Here is a 26,188-nt window from a genome sequence, read left to right as displayed (position 1 = left end):
AAAACATGTGCAGTAAGGTGTCAGACAATGTGCAATTACTTGGCTTCAGGCTCCTTAGGAGACAAGACAAAACTGTACAAGCTGAACTTTGAACTGCAGGATAAAGGATAAAAAATTAACATGCGATCAGTGTCATGAATGTATTAAAATTGACATTACGCCTGTGATCCACAATTTCACTTCGACTCTACAGAAGATACTAGAAGAAAATCAAAGACAAAAAAATGGTTTCAACCAGAAAGGTTAGGAGAGGAATTCCACAGGCGATTTCAGGAATCAGATGTGATAGAACAAATTGTCACGTTGTCTCAAATCTACTACTTCAAGTAGATGTCAGTGGGTTAACTATCTTATTCTATGAGGTGTTTGATTTATAAAGCAGGTGAGTTAATATGGAGATAAATAATTTGCAAAAACATTGAGCTAAAAGTTAGAGAAAGAGACAGCAATTTATGGGGACACATGAAAAATTAGCCATTCCTTTCACCTGTGATTTAAAGTGCTTACTTTGACTCCACATACAAACCAGGAATAAGAGTATGCCCTTCAAGCTACTCTACTATTCAACAAGGTCATGGCTGACCAAATTTTAATCTACAGACAGCATTCACCCAAATAAAGACAGTCATGCCCAGTATCAGATGTGCCTCACAAAATATTTGGTGGAACATAGAACATAGAAGAATACAGCGCAGTACAGGCCCTTCGGCCCTCGATGTTGCGCCGATCCAAGCCCACCTAACCTACATTAGCCCACTATCCTCCATATGCCTATCCAATGCCCGCTTAAATGTCCATAATGAGGGAGAGTCCACCACTGCTACTGGCAGGGCATTCCATGAACTCACGACTCGCTGAGTAAAGAACCTACCCCTAACATCTGTCCTATACCTACCCCCCCCTTAATTTAAAGCTATGCCCCCTTGTAATAGCTGACTCCATACGTGGAAAAAGATTCTCACTGTCGACCCTATCTAAACCCCTAATCATCTTGTACACCTCTATCAAGTCACCCCTAAACCTTCTTTTCTCCAATGAAAACAACCCCAAGTGCCTCAGCCTTTCCTCATACGATCTTTCTACCATACCAGGCAACATCCTGGTAAACCTCCTCTGCACCCGTTCCAGTGCCTCCACATCCTTCCTATAGTATGGCGACCAAAACTGCACACAATACTCCAGATGCGGCCACACCAGAGTCTTATACAACTGCAACATGACCTCAGGGCTCCGGAACTCAATTCCTCTACCAATAAAAGCCAGTACGCCATATGCCTTCTTCACCGCACTATTTACCTGGGTGGCAACTTTCAAAGATCTGTGTACATGGACACCAAGATCCCTCTGCTCATCCACACTACCAAGTATCCGTCCATTAGCCCTGTACCCCATCTTTTTATTACTCTTACCAAAGTGAATCACCTCACACTTAGCTACATTGAACTCCATTTGCCACCTTTCTGCCCAGTTCTGCAGCTTATCTATATACCGCTGTAACCTGCCACATCCTTCCTCACTGTCTACAACTCCTCCGACTTTCGTATCATCCGCAAACTTGCTCACCCAACCTTCTAACCCCTCCTCCAGGTCATTTATAAAAATGACAAACAGCAATGGTCCCAAAACAGATCCTTGCGGAACACCGCTAGTGACAGCACTCCAAGATGAACCTTTGCCATCAACTACTACCCTCTGTCTTCTTCCAGCCAGCCAACTCCTAATCCAAACCTCCAACTCACCCTCAATGCCATACCTCCGTATTTTTTGCAGTAGTCTACCATGGGGAACCTTATCAAATGACTTACTAAAATCCATATACACCACATCTACCACTTTCCCCTCGACTGTAATTTTCACAATACTTGAAGTGCATTGAAGTCCACTATAAATGCTGGAGGAAACAACACAGAAGCGCTTCACAGGAGGCTCCCAAGCACTGAGGATGTCACCTAGATAGGGGACGAAACGTCTGCAACACAAATTCCCAGCTCGCCGAACAGAACCACGACAACGAGCACCCGAGCTACAAATCTTCTCACAAACTTTGAACTTGAAGTGCAACTATATCAAGGATTTTTTTAAACAAACAGAAGGACATTTTTATAGTAATCAAATCAACTTCAAACAAATGTCAACATACTGGATGCATTCCTAGTGAATTGTATCTGCATGCTACTTTTTAAGTCACTTAGTAATTCACCATAGTTACCCCATCTGTGTTCTAATCTATTCACAGCCTGAACACAGCAAGCTAGGCAGCATCAGGTGGAGAAGTCAACATTTCAGGTGTAACTCTTCTTCAGCACTGCGGATGGGTGTAAGGGGAGCTGCAGATAACGGAGGAGCTGGGTGAGGATTTTGGTTGAGGAGAGGGGCAGGTTGGAGAGGTAGGGATAGTTCAACACAGGTAGAGGGTATGACCTGGTTGGTCAATGCGAGAAATGAATCCGGTTGGTAGTTGGAAGAAAGTGTCAGTCAGAGGAATGGAAAGGAGAGGGAAGGGCTGAAAAGAGAGGTTATTTGAAGTTGGAGAACTCAATGTTGAATCCTCTGGGCTGTGGAAGACTCAAGCCACTCCATCCAGGAATTCCTTAACAGAGACACCAAGGTAGAGGACAACATGGTAACGATTTCCTTCAATGCGACAGCCCTATTCACATCAATAAACATCACCCTATTCAAAAGGAACACTGGCCTCACTGCTAGATGAGCCAAGGACACAAACACCTGACAGCACGAACTCCATCAGCAAGGACAGCATCCTCAAACTAGTAGATCCGTGCCTCACAACTCACTTCACTTTCAACGACAAGATTTACAAACAAATCAATGGCACACCTATGAGATCACATATCAAGGTTCTTAGCAAAAGCAGTTATGCAGAGGTTAGAACGAACAGCTTTGGGTCCGCTATGTGGATGACACCGTTGTCATCACGAAACATTAATAAGAAAGAAACACACAAACATCCTTACTGGTATAAAGTTCACCAAAGGGGGAGAGAACACCAAACTCCCCTTCCTCAACATCACAGTAGAATGAAAAGCCAATGGACAACTGGAGACCAGCATCTACAAGAAAGCCACACACACTGACCAGATAGTCAACTACAGGAGCAATCATCCTAACACACTGACAAACAGAGCTGCATCAGGACATTACTTAAACGAGCCACAACACACTGCAGCACCCAGGAAGTACAAGAAGTCGAGGAAAAACACCTATACAATATATTCAGGAATAACAGGTACTCAGTAAGCGCAGTCTACCAATTTCTACACAACAGATCGAAACAAGAAAGCAACATGCCCAGAGACTCTAGCCATTCTACCACACATTAAAGACATCTGAGATGACAACCAGACTACTCCTGTCCCTAGGCATCATAGTAGCCCACAAATCTACCACCACACCGATACAGCTGCTGATGAATTTCAAGGACCCTATACCAACAAACAGCAGAACGAATGTGATATACAGAATACCCTGCAAGGACTGCAAGCAATATTACACTGGACAGATAAGCAGGAAACTAGCCACCAGGATACAGGACCCCAACTAGCCACCAAAAGACATAACCAACTATCACTAGTATCCATACATACAGATGAAGAGGGACACCAGTTCGACTGGGACAATTCATCCATGTTGGGACAGGCTAAATAAAGACATGCATGGGAATTTTGAGATGCCTGGCATTCAAATTGGAAAGCCATTAACAGACATCAATTTGGACCCCATTTACCAATCTCTCAGAAAAAGAACTGGAAGTGACCCACTACAACAGACCAAGACACAAACAGCTTCGGGACAGAACACCAGCACTTCAGATGCTCACTGATGTTACCTAGCATGGTGACGAAACGCCGGAGACCAAATCTACCAGCTCAGCGAGCAAACATAAACAGTTATGTATCATTAAGTTGTATGTTCACTTGTAAAAACCTCCCAAAGTAAATAAATTTCCATTAGTCCCCTCAACTTTCTTGTCGAGTTTTAAAAAGAAATGAAATCACCAGGGCTACAGAAATATTGATGTTAACCATTAACCAATCCCATGTGCTCCAATTTTATTTAATAAGCTCCTACATGGGGCCTTTAACAAAAGCATTCCCAAAACCCAAAAGCACTGAATCCACCAGTTCTTTTGTCTGTGCTACAAGTAACATCTCCAAAAAATTCTAACTCATTTATTCATCACTACTGGCCTTCCAGAAGTCCACGCTGACTCCACCCAATTTTGCCATTTTTTCCCTAATGCCTAGTTATCACAAGCATTAACTGTTGATTCTAGCATTTGCCCCACTACTGTTAGCAATGTAAAGATCTGTAGTTCTCCCCCCTCCCTCAAATAGGATTACATTTAGTACTTTTCAGTCAGTAGGAATCTTTCTAGATTTTACAGAATAATGAAGGATATCACCTGTGCATCCACTCTCTTGATACTTCCTTCAACATTCTAGGATGAAACTCATCTGGTCTGCGAATATCAAACATCAATCCAGTTATTTTTTCAATTCTCTATTAACACTAGATATTGCTTGGATGCCCAGTGTTTCCAGCTTTCTGCAATTCTTAAAAGAAAGATGATACAAGAAACTTTAGTTTTGATGTTATCTTCTGTTCTCCAGTATTAAGTTTCCAGTCCCCACCAGTATTGGGTCCATATCTGTCCTTGCTAATATTTTCCCTTCAAAATTTGAGAAGCTTTTGTCTGCCTTTATGCTTCCCCATTAGCTTGCCCTCATACACTGTTTTCCCTTTCTTCATTGGTTTTTTTGGTGGTTCTTTGCTAGGTCGTAAATTGCTCCCAAAAATCAGGTTTACCACTGTTCCTGATGCCCTTACGAATTACTTCCTTTGATCGAATGCAATCTTTAAACTTCTTTCAATATACATGATTGGTTCACTTATCTGCTTGACCAAATCACTATTTCTTTAAAATACTGGCCACTGCCAAATAGTTTTGTGCACTTTTCCAATCCGCTAGAGCCACTTTATCTGCAGTTTCCTTTGCTCAAATTTAAGACCCTAGTTTCCAAAGAAACTATATCATATTCAAAACTTAACATAGAATTCTGTCATGTTATGGCAAATATTTCCCCAAAGTTCCCCACCCTTTCTCTGCCAATGTAGTTTATCAACAGCATGAACTTATAAAGGTAGAGCAAACAACTGTATATACCAGAATTCTGAAAATAAAAACTGAAAGTGCTGGTGAAACCTAGCAAGTCTTCAGCTCTCTTCCAAAAAAGAATCATACTAGGCTCAAAACTTTCACTCAGTTTCTCTTTCCACAGATGCTGCCAGTTTCATCATCTTTTGTTTGCATTTATGAAGTTGTTTAATGTACTAAATGTCACATGGTACATCAGTGAAGTGTATTATACAGAGGGAAAGTTCTTTCAGCCATGCAAGATGTTAGAGATAGAGAATTGACCACAGAACAGAAAGAATATTGTAATTTGCTGCACTGGTGGACCAGAGAGCAAACACAGATCAGCCAGCATGGTAATGATAGATAAATAAAGCTTGGTGTAAACTAGCTCACCAGCAAAACTTGTACAAGTTCAGGTCTATGTCAGGTGAAAGATGAGCCGAGATAGAACTCAAAAGAATCTTTACACTGTTGTAACATTGACATTTGTATTTTTCACACCAGCTACAGTAATGACCTCTGAGCAAGACAATCAACTCAGCCAGCTTCAGCAAATGGTTTATTAACTGGTTGAGGCAGGAAAAATATTTCACATTTGGTCCATACAGTTGGCAGGCAGCATGCTTTTGTTCCTTCAACCTGAGCCATATTCGAATTTTGCACATAAACATTTCACAAATTAATTATATTCAAAGACACAAACAAACATAGAAATCATGGGATTCAGATAACCATTTAAATCCGATTCCAGGCTTATCACAAAATTCAAACCAAATATTCTTCCCCTTTAATCAAGCTATCTTGCATGCCTCCAACTATTGTGCTGCAGATACCTAATACTTAAGGGAAAGGGTATTTCGCTTAACACAAAAAAAACGAACACTTCTTTGGACCGAGTAACCTTGGAGAGCTCTTTTTTCCCTTCATGATCCAGCTACAGGGCAAATACTCACGGTAATTCAATGCTTGAGCAGTGAGGGCTCCTTTTGTTATTGTTAAAAATCAATGAGTAAGAGGTCACTGGGTTCAATGTTGCTAAGAGAGATGGCCAGCAGCTTTGAACAAACCCCATACCTCCCCGCATCGCAGGAAGGCTGCCTCACCCACCCTGACAGACACTAATTGTTCACAATTCGACTAGCAATACAGACTGGGGAAGACATACCACGGAGCAATGAAATAAAACACAGCAATTCACAATTTAAACAAAAAGAGCCCGCAAAGGAACAGCGGTGGGAGGGTGTGCAGCCATGGTTTACCACCCTCACCTGGAAGGCGATCTCTAATATCATCCATGCACCAACACCCAAAGTCTCTTATTTTATACAGACCCACAGATAACTGGAGTTTAACGCTCACTCGCTGCCTTCTTTTCTGAGGGTACCGCAGCACTTTTTTTTTGTTAAATTCAGGTTTTAACTGATCTCTCACTACAGCGCGCAGCCCCAAAACGCAGCCTCGCTCGAGCTCCTTTTTAAATCGCTCGGACACAATCGGCCAAGGAGCGGCGCCGGCGCCGCCGAGCATGCGCCAACACTCCCCCACCCCCACCCCCACCCCACCTCCCAACACCGCACTCCACGGGCGGGCGGATGGCGGCGGTGCTTCCCTCCCTCCTGCTCGATCAATGTCATCTCTCACTTGCATCCCGCTGCTTCCACCAACTCTCCCGGCATCTTCCACCTCCCCACCATTTCAGGGCATTGGTCATATCACCATCACGCTTCCTCGTAACCCCACGGGCTATGGTGGAAAATTCCAGAAGGTGCACGGCCGAGTGTCAGTTTTACAGCTCAAGCATCAAAGCTCGGACTTGCTCGGGGGTCCTAACTGTCCGTGCTCCCTTAGCTCTCTCGCTATCTGCCTGCATCGATTTGAGCTGAACAACAACAATACGACAGGGAAGGGCGCTTGAGCTGGTCACGCACGCGCCTGCTGAAACACTGCCATCCGCTGGTACGGTCGAGCTCCTACAGGGTGTCACTCCTCCCTTCCCACTCCCCGCGGCCGGCGCCAGCACTGAATAGAGTAGGATGGATTGTGCTGTGAAAGGGTCAGCTTCTTGTCGTTAGAACAACTGCACATACACAAAACAAATAAACGCGCTTTCAGGAGCTTTATTTTAAGATATCCAATTGAACCGTTGTTTTAAATTTGTCTTTATTTTGCTAGTTTTTGTTTAATGAAACCATTTGGTTCGTTATTCTCTCCCTTCCCAGCAAAACGTTCACCTTTTCGCTGGGCGGTGTGACTCACTTTCGTAAAGTAGTCTAGAACAAGAAGGTCATTGAGCACGCTTCCAAAATAAGAGACATGATGTTTCCCAATGGATTTCTCCCCTTCCCCCACAAAAATCTACCGTTTCTGCATATGTTAAAGATTTCAGGCAAATAAAAATTTCAAAGCTTTCCACTGTTAATACAACTTTTCGAACGGGTGCATATTTTAACTCATTAGAATTTTATAAAAGTGATAAATTTTGTGAACACTTTATGTATTTATATAGCAGCTTTCCCATAATAAAAACATCCCCAGGCACTGCACAGTTGTTGTGGAATAAAATGACGTCAATTTGCATTGGAAACGTTAGGACACATATTCAAACATTTGGCCAAAAAGCTCGGTTTTAGAATTGCCTGAATTGAAGTATTCCTGAAGAAGGGCTCATGCCCGAAACATCGATTCTCCTGCTCTTTGGATGCTGCCTGACCTGCTGTGCTTTTCCAGCAACACATTTTCAGCTTAATGGAAGTAATCCAGGTCAATGGTACAGGTAGTTATTGAGATAAATCTAGGTGTGGACAGCATATGTGTAACTAATGCTTTTGTAAGAAATGTGTGGATGAGGAAACAAAAGGGGCTGAAAAATAGATCCTTGAGGATACCGTAGGTGACTGCAGAATCTAAAAACTATAGAATGGGAAGAGAAACTTTGATGCCAATTTTCGGGTTAATGAGTGCAGCTCACCCAGTGTCAAGTGGCATAGGCTATAATTTATGGCTTTGATAAGACCTTTAGTACTATGGTGGAGGCTGAAACCTAATTGGGGGCATTCAGACATGGAGTTGCACAAAAGGTAGGCATAAGTTGGAATGTTAAAGGACTTTGGAGAGCATAGGGTGAAATTGCAGTGGAAGGAGTGGTAGTGTTAGTTTTTTTTTGAGGAGAGGTGTGATGCTAGTAGTTTTGAAGGCAAGAGGGAGAAAATTTAACAACAGAAAACTGTTAACAATGTCAGCTAACACAGAAACTGGGAAGGGAAGCTGTGTGCTCAACAGTTTAGTGGGAATAGGATCAAGAGATCAACGTTGCTGGTGGTGGTGGTTGGGAGTGGGGTATTGGATGGGGGAGGTGACAGCGTTTCCATGAAAAATTAACTTGCAGATATAAAAGTTAAAAAGCAAAATATCCAGAAAAGGAAATCGTTGTTAGCAGGGAAATTATTTCAATTAATCAAATTAAGAATATTGGAAAAGTCATAAAGTACAGAAAGAGGCCTTTTGGCCAGTTCGAGTCTGCACCAGTCAAACAATCACAGGCTGGCTATTCTAATCCCATTTTCCAGCACTTGGCCCATCGTCTTGTATGTGCCCGAGTACACGTTTAAATACTTCAGAAATAGTTTAAGGTTTCTGCCTCTAGGTGACGGGTTCCAGATTCTCACCATCCTCGAAATGAAGAAATGTTTCCTCTAAACCTCCTGTCTCTTATCTTAAATCTATGCCACCTGGTCATTTATCTCTTCAACAAGGGGATACATTCTTTCGGGTTCACCCTGTTTATGTCCCTTATAATTTTATACATCTCGATCATTTCCCCCCTCAGTCTCCTCTGCTCCAAAGAAAACAACCCCAGTCTAATCACTCTCTCTTTATAACTAAAAATCTCCAACCTATGCAACATTCTGGTAAACCTCCACTGCACCCTCTGCAGTGCAATGACATCCCTCCTGTAATTGGATTCCAGAAATGCACACAATACTCTAGCTCTGGCTGAACCAACATTTTTACATGCTTCGGACAGAACTTACATGCTCTTAAACCTAATGCCTCAGCTAATAAAGACAAGTATCCCATAGGTCATCTTAAACATTTTATCTGAGAGATAGAGCCAGTTATGGACCAATGGCAGAACTTATTTATACCAGAGGATCATATTAGGCTTTCAAAGTGGGGGCTTGATAACAATTATTTTTCTGGGTTGATAGATAAAACCAGAGAGAAGGAGTAGTTAGTTGTTAACTATATGCTTTTGCTCTAAGGTTTGACATCAGGAGGTCAAGAAAGCACTGTGGACAAATGGCAGGTATCTTATTTTCATTGGCAAGTTAGTAATCACAATCAGGTTTAAAAAAAAGTCTGATGCTCTACCAACGGAGTTGCAGTTGTCAGGACATTGGTTAGGCCACTTTTGGAATATTGCAAGCAATTCTGGTCTCCTACCTATCAGAAGGGTGTTGTGAAATTTGAAAGGGTTCAGAAAAGATTTACAAGGATGTTGCCAGGGTTGGAGGATTTGAGCTATAGGGAGAGGTTGAATAGGCTAGGGCTGTTTTCCCTGGAGCATTGGAGGCTGAAGGGTGACCTTATAGAGGTTTATAAAATCATGAGGGGCATGGATAGGGTAAATAGACAAGGTCTTTTCCCTGGGGTGGGGGAGTCCAGAACTAGAGGACATAAGTTTAGGATGAGGGGGGAAAGATATAAAAGAAACCTAAAGGGCAATAGTTTCACACAGAGGGTGGTGCAAGTGTGGAATGGATTGCCAGAGGAAGTGGTGGAGACTGATACAATTGCAACATTTAAAAGGCATTTGGATGGGTATATGAATAGAAAGGGTTTGGAGTGATATGGGCCGGGTACTGGCAGCAGGGACTAGATTGGGTTGGGATATCTGGTCGGCATAGACAGGTTGGACCGAAGGGTCTGTTTCTGTGCTGTACATCTCTATGACTCTATGAAGTAAAGTCAAATGTATATGCCATATATGCAAATCTGGTATAGTTGCTGAAAATTACTGATTTTGTTCTTTTCCCTCGTAGAATGTGGGTGCCATTACAAAGGCTTTTTAGTTATTGCCCGTCGGATGCTGCCTGACCTGCTGTGCTTTTCCAGCACCACTCTAGTCTGGACTCTGGTTTCCAGCATCTGCAGCTCTTTTTTTACCTATATAAGCAAGTTAGTTGAGCAAGCAGTAATTCAAGTTTGGGTTGCATTTGAATTAGTGCCAACGGGTGTACAGATGCAGCTGGGTGGCAAGAAAAAAAAAGTGATTATTTAGTGGACTAGTCGGCAGTTTTTGATAACAAAAGCCTTTTACCTGCAAACAACCATGTAAAAACTGTGGGCTGGGAGCAAGATGAAGAGAAGTGTTCTGATTTCCACCAGCAACAGGAGCTATCTTTCTGTTGTCTGCAGTCAAAACCCATTTTAACCCTGAGGAAAAGCCAGTTAATCTTTTGTTCAGCAGTTGTTGTAAGCTGTGACTTTTAACTAATAAGTCAGCGACCTTTTGTAAATGAACAAGATACCTTGTATTTCTTAAAAACAGTGGTAGCATCCAGAGATTAGTGACTGAAGAGCAAACTTCTGACCAGCATAAGAATCTTAAGGATAATCTCAGCAACCATGATTAGGAATGATTCCAACATTCTTGTAAATCTTTTCTAAACCTTTTCAAGTTTCACAAAATCCTTCCGATAGGAAGGAGACCAGAATTGCATGCAATATTCCAAAAGTGGCTTAACCAGCATCCTGTACAGCCATAACACAACCTCCCAACTCCGATACTCAATGTTCTGACCAATAAAAGAAATCATATCAAACGCCTTCTTCACTATCCTATTTACCTGCGACTCTACTTTCACAGAGCTATGAACCTGCACTCTTCGTTTAGCAACATTACCTAGGACCTTACCATTGAGTGTATAAATCATGCTAAGATTTGCTTTCCCAAAATGCAGCACCTCACATTTAAACTAAACTCCATCTGCCACTCCTCAGCCCATTGGCCCATCTGATCAAGATCTCATTGTAATCTGGGGTAACCTTCGCTGTCCACTATACCTCCAATTTTGATGTCATCTGCAAACTTTCTAACTTATGCCTCCTATGTTCATATCCAAATCATTTATGTAAATAACGAAAAATAGTGGACCCAGTACCAATCTTGTGGCACTCCACTGGTCACACACCTCCACTCTGAAAAATAACCCTCTGCCACTACCCTCTGTCTTCTACCTTTGAGCCAGTTCTGTATCCAAATGGCTAGTTCTCCCTGTATTCCATGAGATCTAACCTTGCTAACCACTGTCCCATGGGGAACCTTGTCAAATGCCTTACTGAAGTCTGTATAGATCACGTCCACCACTCTGCCCTCATCAGTCCTCTTTGTTACTTTTCAAAAAAAACTAAATCAAGTTCATGAGATATGATTTCCTACAGACAAAGCCATGCTGACTATCCCTAATCAGTCAATCCATGTGACATTTTATAAATTCCTACTTTGGAAATAGAACCAATCTGACTCAAGATTCAAATGCATACAGGGTCTACCTCACACCTTTAATGCCTTGGTTGACATGAGATGTCACTTTTTTTTTATAAAACTTTCATTTATCTCGGGAATGTGACTTGAAAGAAGTTCTGTGGTTTACATATAAATGAATTAAAACCTGAAACCCTTTGCAAAAGATTAAAGATTTAGTGGCAATCTAAGTTTGTTCAATATATCACATCAGTTGTATGACACTATGATCTTTTACTACAAATTCTGTGTCCTATGATCCCGCTCCACAAGTTACCTGATGAAGGAGTGCCACTCCGAAAGCTTATACTTGCAAATAAACTTGGAAGACAATAACCTAGCATTGTGTGTTTTTTAACTTTGAAATAAATAGTAATTCTTGTTAAGTACGGAATCCTGGTCAAGGTTTTCTATCACCCTTGGGTAAAAATCAGTGAATTTGAGTAATTTTGTGTACTTATTTTAATGTCTTTAACTGTTGTGATGACTCTAAGAATAGTGTGGGAGCTTGATTTCCAGCATGCTACCCCAATGAGTCGTTTCAGATGATCTAAGCTATTATCTTTGGCATCCTCAATATTAATCACTGTACTCATGTTGGCCATACTTTCATCGGCCCGAAACCTCGACTCTGGGATTTCCATTGTAAACCTTTCCTCATCTCTACCTCTCTTTCCTCGTTTAAGAGAATTTTAAAACTTTTCTCTTTAATACAACTTTGGCTGACCTGCCTGAAGATCGTGTTAACTGGTTTTGTGGCAATCCTGTGAATGGCTTCAGACCATGTATTATATGAATACTTGCTGTTGCTATTCCTAATTGCCTTTCAGGATGTTTTGCGTTGCCACTGCCTTAAAATATCTGCAGGTCAAAGATACATTAATAATGCTGTTAAGAATTGTCACCCAATGACAATGAAGGACCATTCCCAAGTCAGGATGCTGGGTGACATGGAAAGAAGCTCGCAGACATGATGTTCCATGCATCTGTTTGTCTAGATGGTAGAGGTCACAGATTTTGAAGGTATTGTTGAAGGATCCTTAAAGCACACCTTATTTGAAAAATGTGGTGCTGGAAAAACACAGCAGGCCAGGCAGCATCCGAGGAGCAGGAGAATCGACATTTCAGGCATAAACCCTTCTTCAGGAGCGCATCTTATGACTGGCACACACTGCTGGTACATTAGACCAGTATTGGTGGATGCAGTTGTTTGCGTTTATATAGTATTTAGCTTCTTGAAACTTGTTGAATATAAGCTCAACCAGGACAAGTCTTGATTATTCCATGACACTCCTGATTTGTGCCTTGTAATTGCTGGACAGACTTAGGAGAGTCAGGGTGAGCTCTTAGCCTCAGAAGTACAAAGCAAGAAACAAATTTGGATCAGAGGATGGAGAATACATATATGTGGAGGTAAGAAATAACAAGGGGAATGAAACACTGGTAGGAATAGTCTATAAACCTCTAATTGTAGCTATTCAGTAGAATTGAGAACAGATCAGGACATAATGAGAGTATGAAAAAAAGGCAATACATTAATCATGGGTGACTAATCTTCAAGTAGAAAGGGATTGTCAGATTGGTAGAGTTAGCGGTAAGAAATAATTCATAGAAAGTGTTCAGTGTAATTTCCTGGAACTGTGTATCATGGATCCAACCAGTGATCAGGCTGTTTTTGACCTGGTGATGTGTAAGCTGCAGGTTTAATTAAGATGTCAGAGTAAGAGGTTCCCCCAGAAACAGTGAACACAACATGGTAGAATTTAACATTAAGTTTGAAAGGGCGGAACCTACATCAGAAAAATAATTGCGTTAAATTTAAATAATGATAATTGCAAAGGAATGAGGCAGAGCTAGCTGGAGTGGTTTGGGAAAGGAGTTTAGGAACAAAGACAGTTGAGGAAAAATCGTAGTCATTTAAGATTACAGTTGATGGCACACAGCAAAGACATATCCCAGGAGGAAGGAAGGATTCTGGGATGGGGATAAGCTAACCATGGTTAAACAGGGCAGTTAAAGTTGACATTCAAAGAAGTAGTTGCAGATGTAGTGGATGCACTTGGAATAGTGACTTTGGGAGAAAAAGCAACCTCTGCTTGCAAGTGTGTAGTTAGTAAAGGCAGAATCAGCAGTGAGGGAGTCAGCCGGGTGCTTTGGCCATCCTATTGCCAAGAACAAAGCGGAGAGAGGGCTGCCTTTTTCTGAGTCTGGGAGAGGGTCAGCTTCTGGTGGGTCTGGGTAAAGAGAAGGATGGTATCTGGAGTGGGGACAGCAGGCTGCAAGTGGAGACAAGTAAGAGTGACAGCCCTTGTCATCGAGGCTGCATTTGACTGAGTGTGACATCAAGGAGTACGAACAAACTGGAGTGAATGGAAATCAGGGGCAAACTCTTTGCTGGTTGGAGTCTTATCTGGCACATAGGAAAATGCTTGTGGTTGTTGTAGGTCAATCATCTTGGGTCCAAGTCATCTCCGCCAGAGTTCCTGAAGATAGTGTCACAGTCCCAACTATTATCCGTTGCTTCATCAATGACCAACCCCCACCCCCACATCCTAAGGTCAGAAGTGGGGATGATTGTTGATGATGTTGAACACCATTCATGACTCCTCAGATACTGAGGCAATCCATTATAAAATGTAACAAGACCTGGACAATATGCAGGTTTGAGCTGACATATGGAAAATATAATTTGTTGTACACAAATGCCAAGCTATGAACATCTCCAATGTAAGACAATCTTATCCCTTGGTATTCAATGGCATTGCCATCACTGAATTACCTACCAATAACATCCCAGGGTGTTCCATTGACCAGAAGCTCAAGTAGACTCACCATATAAATACAGTGGCTCAAAAGCAGGTCACAGGATGGGAAAGCTGCAGCAAGTAACTCAGCTCCTGACTCCCCAAACCTTTCCATCATCTATAAAGCATAGTGTGATGCAATACTTGCAACTTGCCTCAATTGGTGCAGCTCCAAAAACACTCACGAATCTTAACACTATTTGGAACAAAGCAGCACTTGAATGGCACCGCATCCACAAATATTCAGTTCCTCCACTACCAATGCAGCAATGTGTACAATCTACAAGATGCACAGCAGAAATTTGCCCAAGATGCTCAGACAGCACCTTCTAAACCCATGACCCCATTCCCATCTACAAAGACAAGGGCAGCAGATACATGGTAAATCACCACATGCACGTTCCCCTCCAAACACCCACCATCCTGACTTAGAAATAGATCATCATTCCTTCACTGTCTCTGGCTCAAAATCCTGGAATTTCCTGCCTAATGGCATGTGGGCCAACGTACACTATATAGACTATAGTGATTCAACAAGACAGCTCATCACCATCACCTCAAGGACAATTAGGGATGAGCAAGAAGCCAGTGTCACTAATATCACACAAGAGGATAAAAATAAGTTAAAATCCCATCCGATTACTGCCTAGCTGTTTTTGCACTTTTCACAGATATGCTCATATATTTGTTGTGCCATAAGACCATAAGGCCATAAGACATAAGCGTGGAAGTAAGGCCACTCGGCCCATCAATTTAATCATTTCAATTCCACTTACCTGCACTAACCCCATAGCCCTTAATTCCTTCAAGAATTTATCAATCTCTGCCTTGAAGACATTTAACCTCCTGGCCTCCACTGTGCTCTGTGGCAATTAATTCCACAGGTCCACCACTCTCTGTCTCCTCAGAAATGTCTCCTCATTTCCGTTCTAATTGACCCCCTTTAATTCTAAGGCTGTGCCCACAGGTCCTAGTCTCCCTACTAAACAGAAACAATTTCCCAGCATCCACCCTTTCTAAGCCATGCATTATCTTGTAAGTTTCTATTCGATCTCCACTCAACCTTCTAAACTCTAATGAATACAATCGCAGGATCCTTAGCCGTTCATCGTATGTTAGGCCTACCATTTCGGGGATCATCTGTGTGAATCTCTGCTGGACATGCTCCAGTGCCAGTATGTCCTTTCTGAGGTGTGGGGCCTAGAATTGGACACAGTATTCTAAATGGGGCATAACCAGAGCTTATAAAGTCTCATAATCACATTGCCGCTTTTAAATTCCAACCCTCTTGAGATAAATTACAACATTACATTTGCTTTCTTAACCACAGACTGTCAAGTCAACCTTCAGAGAATCCTGGACAACCACTCCCAGATCCCTTTGTATTTTGGGTTTATGAATTTTCTCACCATTTAGAAAATAGTCCATGCCTGTATTCTTTTTTCCAAAGTGCAAGGCCTCACATTTGCTCATGTTGAATTTCATCAGCCATTTCCTGGACCATTCTCCTGACCTGTCTAAGTCTTTCTGCAGCCTCCTCACCTCCTCAGAACTTCCTGCCTGTCCACCTAAGTTTGTATCATTGGCGAACTTCACCATAATGCCCCCAATCCCTTCATCCAGATCATTAATATATATAGTGAACAGCTGAGGCCCCAACACTGAACCCTGCTGTACACCACTTGTCACCAGCTGTCATTTTGAAAAAGAACCTGTTTTCCCAACTCTCTGCCTTCTGTCAGACAGCCAATCCTCAATCCATGCCAGTAGCTCACCTCGAACACCATGGGCCCTCAACTTACTCTGCAGCCTCCCATGAGGCACCTTATCAAATGTCTTTTGGAAGTCTAGATAAATAACATCCATTGGGTTTCCCTGGTCTAACCAATTGTTACCTCATCAAAGAATTCAAACAGGTTTGTCAGACACGACCTCCCCTTACTAAATCCATTCTGACTCGTTCTAATCCGATCCGGCACTTCCAAGAATTCAGAGATCTCATCCTTAATGATGGATTCTAGAATTTTATCAACAACCGAGGTTAGGCTAATCAGCCTATAATTTTCCATCTTTTGTCTTGATCCTTTCTTGAACAAGAGGGTTACAACAGCGATTTTACAATTATCTGGGACTTTCCCTGACTCCAGTGACTTTTGAAAGATCACAACCAACGCCTCCGCTATTTCCTATCCACCTCCCTCTAGGACTTGAGGATGGAGCCTATGGGGGCCAGGAGATTTATCAATTTTTAGACCTTTTAACTTTTCTAGCACTTTCTCTTTTGTAATGGCTACCATACTCAATTCTGCCCCCTGACTCTCTTTAATTGTTGGGATCTTACTCATGTCTTCCACTGTGAAGACTGACACAAAGTAATTATGAAGTTCTTCCACTATTTCCTTATCTCCCATCACTAGCCTTCCAGCATCAATTTGGAGCAGCCCAATTTCTACTTTTGCCTTTCATTTGTTTCTGACGTATTGAAAGAAACTTTTCATATCATTTCTAATATTACTGGCTATTTAACTTTATATTTGATCCTCTTCTTCCTTATTTCTCTCTTTGTTATCCTTTGTTTGTTGTTGTAACTTTCCCAATCTTCTGATTTCCCAGTGCTCTTGGCCCTTTATAGGCTCTCTCTTTTTCTTTGATACATTTCCTGACTTCCTTTGTCAGCCATGGCTGTCTAATTCCCCCCCACCCCCGCCCCCAGATAATCTTTCTTTTCCATGGGATGAACCTCTGTACTGTGTCCTCAACTACACCCAGAAACTCTTACCATTGTTGCTCTACTGTCTTACCAACTAGGCTCTGCTTCCAGTTGATTTTTGTCAGTTCCTCTCTCATGCCTCTGTAATTACCTTTAGTTAACTGTAACACCATTTTGCCTTCTCTCTTTCAAACTGCAGACTGAACTCAGCCATATTATGATCGTTGCCTCCTAAATGTTCCTTTACATTAAGATCTTTTATAAAGTCTGGCTCATTACATAGCACTAAGTCCAGAATAGCCTGCTCCCTTGTGGGCTCCATCACAAGCTGTTCCAAAAAGCAATCATGTAAGCATTCTATGAACTTCCATTCTTTGGGTCCACCGGCAACATTATTCACCCAAACTATTAGTATATTGAAGCCCCTCCATGATCACTGTGACCTTGCCTTTCTGAAATGCCCTATCTATTTCCTGGTACATCTTGCGCCTCTGGTCCTGACCACTGCTGGGAGGTCTGTACATAACTTCTATTGTGGGTTTCTCAACTCCGCCCACACAGACGCCACATCATCTGATCCTATGTTACTCAGTGCCATGGATTTAATTTCATTCTTAACTAACAAGGCAACCCCGTCCCCTCTGCCAACCTCCCTGCCTTTTTGATAAGTTGTAAATCTTTGGATGTTTAACTGCCAGTCCAGAACCCTCTGCAACCACATCTCTGTGATGCCTACCATAATCATTCACATTGATTTGTGCTGTTAACTTATCTACTTTGTTATGATTGCTACAAGCATTCAAGTAAAGCCCTTAATGCTAATTTTCTTAACCTCATGATTTCCAACATCTCTAGTAATATATCCTAAGTTATTCTTCCTTTTTGCTTCATTCCTCATCTGCACCCTGCACCCTAAACCCTGCACACATGCTAACCTGCTGCTTATCTTTCTACTTGACTCCACACTCCCTGTTACTTTCCGTTTCCCTTCCCCCTGGCTCACAAGTTTAAAGTCCTAGTGACCACCCTATTTATTCTTCTCACCAGAACACTGGTTCCAGATTGGTTCAGGTGGAGGCCATCCTATCGGTACAGATTCCCATCCCCCCCAACCCCGTTCCAAAACTGATGCCAATGTCCCATGAAATGGAATCCCTCTTTCCCACACCAATCCCTTAGCCACGTGTTTACTTCCCTAATGTTCTTATCCCTATGCCAATTAGCACTTGGCTCAGGCAGTAATCCAGAGATTATGACCCTTGAAAATCTGTTTTTCAAATTCCTTCATAGTGCTCGATACTCCCCAAACAGGTCCTCCTTCATAGCCTTGCCTATGTTATTAGTGCCAGCGCGGACCACAACAACTGGATCTTCTCCCTCCCACTCCAATATCCTTATAAACCGGTCGGAGATGTCCTACACCCTGGCACCGGGTGGGCAACACACCATGAAGGACTCGCAATCCGGCTCGCAAAGGATACAATCTGTTTCCCAAATTATAGAATCTCTTATAACAACTACTTGTCTTTTTGCTCCCCATCTTGAGTGGCCTTCTGCACAAAAGTGTCGTGGTCAGCTGGCTCATCCTATCCACAGCCCTTTCCTCACCCATACAGGGTGCAAACATCACGTACCTATTGGACAAGGCCAAGAGCTGAGGCTCCTCCACTCCTGAACTCAGAATCCTGCTGCCTGCCTCAATTACAGTCACACCCTGTTGTTTCTGACGACTAACTGAATTTGAATTACTTAATTTACTGGGTGTGACTGCCTCCTGAAACAAAGTGTCCAGGTAACTCTCCCCCTCCCAGATATGCCACAGTGTTTGAAGCTCAGATTCCAGATCATCAATTCTGATCCGGAGTTCTTCCAGCAAACATCACTTGCTGCAGATGTGGTCACCGCCGTTCACAATGGGATCAGCCAGCTCCCACATCATACAGCCACAGCACATCACCTGTCCAACCATCTCTACTAATTTAATTAATTTAAACAAATTTATGAGATTAATTTGTCATCTTGTTCTGACTGTTTTGGACTCTATAGTACTCTTGCAGTATTATGACAATCCCTCTTTTGTTCCTTAGTTCATTAATTCAACTTTGTTGGCCATAATATATAATTCATAGAATGTGTTAAGGAAAATTTCCTGGAACTGTGTATCATGGATCCAACCAGGGATCAGGCTGTTTTTGATCTCGTGATGTGTACTGCTGCAGGTTTAATAAAGATGTCAGAGTAAAAAGTCCCCTTCGGAAACAGTGAACACAACATGGTAGAATTTAACATTAAGTTTGAAAGGGTGGAACCTACATCAGAGAAACAATTGTGTTAAACTTAAATAAAGATAATTCCAAAAGAATGCGGCAGAGCCAGCTCGATTGGTTTGGGAAGGGAGTTTAGCAACAAAGACAGTTGAGGAAAAATCATAGTCATTTAAGATTATAGTTGATGGCTCACAGCAAAGACATATCCCCGGAGGAAGGAAGGATTCTGGGATGGGAATAAGCTAACCATGGTTAAACAGGAGCAGTTAAAGTTGACATTCAAAGAAGTAGTTGCAGATGTAGTGGATGCACTGGGAATAGTGACTTTGGGAGAAAAAGCAACCTCTGCTTGCAAGTGTGTAGTTAGTAAAGGCAGAATCAGCAGTGAGGGAGTCACCCGGGTGCTTTGGCCATCCTATTGCCAAGAACAAAGCGGAGAAAGGGCTGCCTTTTTCTGAGTCTGGGAGAGGGTCAGCTTCTGGTGGGTCTGGGTAAAGAGAAGGATGGTATCTGGAGTGGGGACAGCAGGCTGCAAGTGGAGACAAGTAAGAGTGACAGCCCTTGTCATCGAGGCTGCATTTGACTGAGTGTGACATCAAGGAGTACGAACAAACTGGAGTGAATGGAAATCAGGGGCAAACTCTTTGCTGGTTGGAGTCTTATCTGGCACATAGGAAAATGCTTGTGGTTGTTGTAGTCAATCATCTTGGGTCCAAGTCATCTCCGCCAGAGTTCCTGAAGATAGTGTCACAGTCCCAACTATTATCCGTTGCTTCATCAATGACCAACCCCCACCCCCACATCCTAAGGTCAGAAGTGGGGATGATTGTTGATGATGTTGAACACCATTCATGACTCCTCAGATACTGAGGAGAAAGTGAGGTCTGCAGATGCTGGAGATCAGAGCTGAAAATGTGTTGCTGGAAAAGCGCAGCAGGTCAGGCAGCATCCAGGGAACAGGAGAATCGACGTTTCGGGCATAAGCCCTTCTTCAGGAATGATTCCTGAAGAAGGGCTTATGCCCGAAACGTCGATTCTCCTGTTCCCTGGATGCTGCCTGACCTGCTGCGTTTTTCCAGCAACACCTTTTCAGCTCCTCAGATACTGAAGCAATCCATTATAATATGTAACAAGACCTGGACAATATGCAGGTTTGAGCTGACATATGGAAAATAACATTTGCTGTACAAAAATGCCAAGCTATGAACATCTCCAATGTAAGACAATCTTATCCTTTGGTATTCAATGGCATTGCCATCACTGAATTACCTACCAACAACATCCCAGGGTGTTCCATTGATCAGAAGCTCAAGTAGACTCACCATATAAATACAGTGGCTCAAAAGCAAGTCACAGGATGGGAAAGCTGCAGCAAGTAACTCAGCTCCTGACTCCCCAAACCTTTCCATCATCTATAAAGCATAGTGTGATGCGATACTTGCAACTTGCCTCAATTGGTGCAGCTCCAAAAACACTCACGAATCTTAACACTATTTGGAACAAAGCAGCACTTGAATGGCACCACATCCACAAATATTCAGTTCCTCCACTACCAATGCAGCAATGTGTACAATCTACAAGATGCACAGCAGAAATTTGCCCAAGATGCTCAGACAGCACCTTCTAAATCCATGACCCCATTCCCATCTAGAAAGACAAGGGCAGCAGATCATGGTAAATCACCACATGCATGTTCCCTTCCAAACACCCACCATCCTGACTTAGAAATAGATCATCATTCCTTCACTGTCTCTGGCTCAAAACCCTGGAATTTCCTGCCTAATGGCATGTGGGCCAACGTACACCACATAGACTATCGTGATTCAACAAGACAGCTCATCACCACCACCTCAAGGGCAATTAAGAATGAGCAAGAAGCCAATGACACTAATATCACACAAGAGAATGAAAAGAAATTAAAATCCCATCCGATTACTGCCTAGCTATTCTTGCACTTTTCACAGATATGCTCATATATTTGCTGTGCCATCTTGTTCTGACTGTTTTGGGAGAAAGTGAGGACTGCAGATGCTGGAGATCAGAGCTGAAAATGTGTTGCTGGAAAAGCGCAGCAGGTTAGGCAGCATCCAGGGAACAGGAGAATTGACGTTTCGGGCATGCCCGAAACGTCGATTCTCCTGCTCCTTGGATGCTGCCTGACCTGACTGTTTTGGGCTCTTTCGTACACTTGCAATAATGTGGCAGTCCTTCTTTGTTCCTTAGTTCATTAATATGGTGGACACAACCATATGGACACATGTGGACACAACCACCTGATGAAGGAGCAATGCTCCTAAAGCTAGTGCTTCAAATTAAACCTGTTGGACTATAACCTAGTGTGGTGTGATTTTTAACTTTGTACACCCCAGTCCACACTGGCACCTCCAAGTAATGTACGGCAGTGACTGACAATTTAAATACGTAATGTTTTAAGTTAAATTTGGTTAAGTGGAAAGTAGATTGAGTTTTAGCAAATAAATTCAAAGTAATTTAACATATTTTCAAGTTGAGGAATATTTGTAACATGTTTAAGGGTTATAGAATTGTTACAACACAGGGCAACTATTTGCATCAAGTACAGCCACTCCTCCATCATCTCCCCACGTTCCTGAAAATTCCTCCTCTTCAGATATTTAGAGTATTTAGAAAATGTGGAAACATTTATATCACAAAACGAGGCACTATGTCCACTGTGACTGCACTTTCTGGAAAATGAGACATCAGTCCAATCCTATTTTCAAGCACTTGGTCTGCATTTATCAAAGTTAAATGCCTTAAGGCACATATGTAAACACCTTTTAAATAGAATGAAGGTTTCTGTCCTTATTACCCTTTTGGGCAGTGAGGTCCAGATTCCTCCTACCTTCTGCCGAATAGATTTTTCCTCCTTTCCCCAGTTATCCTTCTATGAAACACTTTTACTCTGTACTTCCTGGTCACCAATATCTTTTCTAAGGGAAATAATATCTTTCCAGCCACTCTAGTCAGTCTCCTCACAGCTTTGTTCATCCTAATCAAATGTTCCTTCAGCTTCCTCAATTGGAAGGGAAACGATCCCATCCTATTCAATCTTTCCTCATATCTGTAATTTTCAAGTCCTAGCATCATCCTCAAATGTATCCTCTCTACATTTTCAAATGCAATTGCATCCTGTTTATTCCCTTTAGAGATCCGTGGACATGCATCCCAAGGTCCTTTAAACATTCCTCTAAACCTCTCCAGATCCTCGCACATATTGTGTAATCCTAATCCATGCTGCCTATCCTTGACTACTTGAGATTGTCCTGCAATTCAGAATTATTTATAGTAATTTGCCTACTACCAAAATTGACTGACTGGCCCGTAATTATTTGATCTATCCTTGCTCCATTTTGAAAGATGGACATAATGTTAGTAGTCCTTCCATCCTTTGACACTACACCTGTATCCAGTGAGGATTGGGAAATGATGGTCAGAGTATCTCTAATTCCTCCCTGGCTTCTTTTAATAACCTAGCATCTATTTCTTCTGGCCCTGGCAAGTTATTACCTTTCAAGGATGTGAATCCCCTTAATGCTTCCAAACTCCAGATATTTATCACATTCAATGCTTCACACTTCTCCGTACCACAATGCCTACAATATCACCCACTTTTATGAAGGCAAATATGAAGTATTCATGAAGAACCATACCTAAATCTTCTATCTGTACAGATGGGTTACTTTTGGTCTTTTATGTTGTAATGGGGCCTCTAAAAGCAGATGGAGATGGTGAGGGAGTATACTGACTAGAGATCCAAAGCAGACCTCTGGAGGAAAATGTGTCTTGGTTAGAGGGAGGCCTCATGAGAATGGAAGGACATTGACAAAGAATTTCCTCAGCCAAATGTGAATTGCAGATTTAATTCTATGTAAATACTAGTATCTTCATTTCACATTATTTTTCATTCATGACTGTAAAGACCTGATGCGAGTGGAATGAGCGGTCTGTACACTACTCACATTACAATGGGTCATACTGTTTCCTTCATCATCCTCCAACTCCGGACGTATGGATATAAAACACTAAGGTTCTCCTTGATTTTATTTGCCATAGTATTTCATGCTCTCTCTTTCCTTTCCTAGTTTCCTTTTTGAATTCACCCCTGCACTTTCTGTTTTCCCCTTGATTTTCAGTAGTATCGAGTTCTTCGTGTTTGATATAAGTTTTTCTTTTCTCACTTACCTTGCTTAATATGATCCTTGACAACCGGGGGCTCTACATTTGACCTTATCACTCAGTTTTCATCGTGGGAACATGTTTTCTCTGAACCCTGTGAATTTCCCCTTTGAATGTCTCCGATTCCTTTAAAACTGATTTACCGTCTAGGAGGTTTATCCAGTTTACTTGAGCTGAGTCACAGCTTAGCTTAATAAAGTTGGCCATAAGCCAACCTATAACTTTAATTCCTGTGCTACCATTAACCTTTTCCACAATTATGTTAAAACTGAACTATAATCACTATCACTAAGTACTTTCCCACAGCCACACTAATGCAGGTTCTGGAAGAGTGGGGTACACAAAAATAAGTTTAAAGGAATATGGTGCTAATCACTGGGGCCTGTGCTTTCAGCAGAATCCTAGTTTGGGCATTACTTCCCTCTCTCAAAAGCCCCAATGTACTTATAAACAAGCAGGAAAAGAGCACAGCTCTGGGACAACGTCCAGCACTCAAGATCCAATACTGAAGCGAGAGCCTTAGTCCCTGTGATCACTGGTTTAGTCAACCATATGAATTCTGGGTGAGCCTTGGCCACATGCGCTCTCATGCAGAGGCGGCTCCACTAAAAGACAACAGGAACTGCCAACATTCAGAATCTCTCTACAAGGCGCTCAAACTAGGGCTTGGATTCAAGTATAAGGTCACCAGTCAGTGAAAGGTTACCCTTACGTGTAGGATTGGTGAAGAGCAGCTTTTCCAATTGGATAGTTGCTTATTTCCTGTAATTGCTTTTGTAGATTAAATAGTGAGCCAATTAGTAGTAACTTAGGGAGAAAAGCAAACTCCAATTGCAAGTGAGTAGTTAGTAAAGGCAGAATCAGCAGTGAGGGAGTCACGGGGTGCTGGGACCATGTAGTTGCTAAGCAGGGCTGAGAGAGGGCTGCCTTTTTCTGAGTCTGGGAGAGGGTCAGTTTCTGGTGGGTTTGGGTAAAGAGAAGGATGGTATCAGGAGTGGGGATAGGAGGCTGCAAGTGGAGACAAGTAAGAGTGACAGCCCTTGTCATCAAGGCTGTATTTGACTGAGTGTGGCTTCAAGGAACACGAGCAAACTGGAGTCAATGGAAATCAGGGGCAAACTTGGTGGTTGAAGTCTTATCTGGCACATAGGAAAATGATTGTGGTTGTTGTAGGTCAATCACCTTGGCTCTAGATCATCTCTGTCAGAGTTCCTGATGATAGTGTCACAGACCCAATCATTATCAATGCTTCATCAATGACCTACCCTCCATGCTAAGGTCAGAAGTGGGGATGTTTGTTGATGATTGCACTATGTTCAACACTATTCATAACTCCTCAGATACTGAAGCAGTCCACATTAAAATGTAATATCCAGGTTTGAGCTGACAAATGGAAAATATCATTTGCAGTACACAAATGCCAAGCTATGACTATCTCCAATATAAGACAATCTTTTCCCTAGGTATTCAATGGCATTACCATCATTGAATTAGTGACCATCAACATCCCAGCCTGTTCCATTGACCAGAAACACAAGTAGACTCACCATATAAATACAGTGGCTTAAAAAATTAGGTCACAGGATGGGAATATTGCAGCAAGTAACTCAGCTCCTGACTCTCCAAAGCCAGTCCACCACCTATAAGGCAGAGGTCAGGAATGTGATCAAATATTCCAACTTGCCTGGATGCATGCAGCTCCAAGAAACACTCAAGAATCTTAACACTATTTGGAACAAAGCAGCACTTGATTGGCACATCCACAAATATTCAGTTCCTCCACTACCAATGCAGCAATGTGTACAATCTACAAGATGCACAGCGGAAATTTGCCCAAGATGCTTAGACAGCACCTTCTAAACCCAAGACCACTCCTATTTAGAAGGACAAGGGCAACAGATACATGATAAATCACCACATATATATTCCTCTCCAAGCACCCACCATCATGACTTAGAAATAGATCATCATTTCTTCACTGTCTCTGGCTCAAAATCCTGGAATTTCCTGCCTAATGGCATGTGGGTCAACATAGACTATAGTGGTTCAACAAGACAGCTCACCACCATTTTCTCAAGGGCAATTAGGGATAAGCAAGAAGCCAGTGACACTAATATCACACAAGAGAATAAAAATAAATTAAAATCCCATCCGATTACTGCCTAGCTGTTTTAGCACTTTTCACAGATATGCTCATCTATTTGCTGTACCATCTTGTTCTGACTGTTTTGGTCTCTACGTACACTTGCAGTATTGTGGCAGTCCCTCTTATGTTCCTTAGTTCATTAACACAACTTTGTTTGATGATCCTTCTAATATATTGTCCCTCCTCATAGTTGTAATTGTTTTTTTTCCCCACCAAAATTGCCTGACCCCTTTTTTAAACTGTTTTTACACAACTGTATCTGGTATATTAATAAATTATTTTTATGTAATTTGGCAGTGGCTGCTGTTCAATTTTTGGATCAAAAAGAATGTCTTTGCTGAAAACGATCCTTCCCTTACTTGTTCTCACATGGGCACTGT

The 26,188-nt window shown here is 42.1% G+C and overlaps 1 protein-coding gene across 8 annotated transcripts in view; it reads right to left on the bottom strand.

Moving 5' to 3' along the window:
- Positions 1-23,760, bottom strand: part of mgat5 (alpha-1,6-mannosylglycoprotein 6-beta-N-acetylglucosaminyltransferase) — a 160,072-nt gene extending 136,312 nt beyond the window's left edge. Inside the window, exon 1 of one of the 8 annotated variants that reach the window (XM_043694045.2) lies at positions 23,669-23,760. The gene's annotated coding sequence lies outside the window, so the exon portion shown is untranslated. Of the gene's footprint in view, positions 1-4,423; positions 4,555-6,426; positions 6,647-6,799; positions 7,061-23,668 lie in introns of those variants that run through there. The other 7 variants (XM_043694044.2, XM_043694048.2, XM_043694047.2 and 4 more) reach the window with 7 other exon arrangements.
- Positions 23,761-26,188: the final 2,428 nt, after the last annotated feature.

This window comes from Chiloscyllium plagiosum, unplaced genomic scaffold (assembly GCF_037043375.1).
Source record: "Chiloscyllium plagiosum isolate Xiang-an unplaced genomic scaffold, Cpla_swu_hap1 HiC_scaffold_7, whole genome shotgun sequence".
In the NCBI taxonomy this organism is placed as follows: Eukaryota; Metazoa; Chordata; class Chondrichthyes; order Orectolobiformes; family Hemiscylliidae; genus Chiloscyllium; species Chiloscyllium plagiosum.
This window is presented reverse-complemented; position numbering and strand designations above follow the sequence as displayed.